General features: G+C 42.4%; 1 protein-coding gene across 1 annotated transcript in view; it reads right to left on the bottom strand.

Annotated features, from left to right (window-relative positions):
- Nucleotides 1-598, bottom strand: part of LOC107035512 — a 17521-nt gene extending 16923 nt beyond the window's left edge. Inside the window, exon 1 of the mRNA XM_015252962.1 lies at nt 337-598. The gene's annotated coding sequence lies outside the window, so the exon portion shown is untranslated. The remainder of the gene's footprint in view (nt 1-336) is intronic.
- Between the last annotated feature and the right edge of the window lie 375 nt (nt 599-973).

Genomic DNA, 973 nt, shown 5'->3' with positions numbered 1-973 from the left:
CCCCGCCGTAACCCCCAAAAACCCCCTGAATAATTAATCCCACCCGCACCCCCAGAAAAGCGCAAGCAATCCAGCAATAAACAATAATCTTCATCTCCTGGTTATGTCCTGAATGCATCGCGCGCTGCGAGATGTGCCCCGCGCTGTACACAACAAAAGCGCCAGTGACAAGGCGTAAACAAAAGGTAAATGTTCCCTCCGAGGGTTAAAACCTCCCCCCCCAAATCAATTACACAAAATCACCCCCACCCAAACGCCCCCACAATCTGATGAGCACAGTAAACAATAGAAACAACAATTGCCACCGACAAATAACAAACAATATCACATCAATACCATCAGCTAAACGCGCGTTTCAGCCAGCCGTGTGTGTTGTTGCCCCAAGTTGGTGCCTTTTTTTTTTTTCCCCCTTTTTCCAATTCAACTCCTCAACATTTCACCAATACACACGATTAAATCATTATTCACCATTAAATTATGTACATGAAAACAATTTATCACTTAACACTGTTACAATTTGTTGCTTTATTAACAGCAAAATACATTAAAATGAGGGGGGGAATATTTTTTTTTATTGTAACACACCACGGGTTCCGTATACGCGTTTCTTCACTTCTACAGTGGCAACGGCCATCATCTCAGCCATCATGTATTTTAACAATTCTACCAATGGATTCAATTTATATATTACTAGGGGACAAAACCTATTCGGGGCTACCCTATTTTTCCCCCAAATAATGGGGAAATTGTGTACCATCTGGTGGCTATTTCTGTCATTATTTTTCTTATGTTGGAATGTGGTGAATGGCTTTCATGGGCTCTTTACCTGGGTGATACCCCTCCCCTCCTCCCCCCCACCCATCGCTAAATCTTTAATTAATTATTTATTTATTGACAATTGTTCTTTGTGAATCAATTATTCGGGTCGTTGGAATGTCGGTCGGTTGTGGCTCGAGTAGGATGACCACTCCCC

The sequence above is a fragment of the Diachasma alloeum genome, unplaced genomic scaffold, assembly GCF_001412515.2.
Source record: "Diachasma alloeum isolate Michigan unplaced genomic scaffold, Dall2.0 Dall_scaffold_00198, whole genome shotgun sequence".
Lineage (NCBI taxonomy): Eukaryota > Metazoa > Arthropoda > Insecta > Hymenoptera > Braconidae > Diachasma > Diachasma alloeum.
The sequence above is the reverse complement of the archived record's forward strand: the minus strand, read 5'-3'. Positions and strand labels throughout refer to the sequence as shown.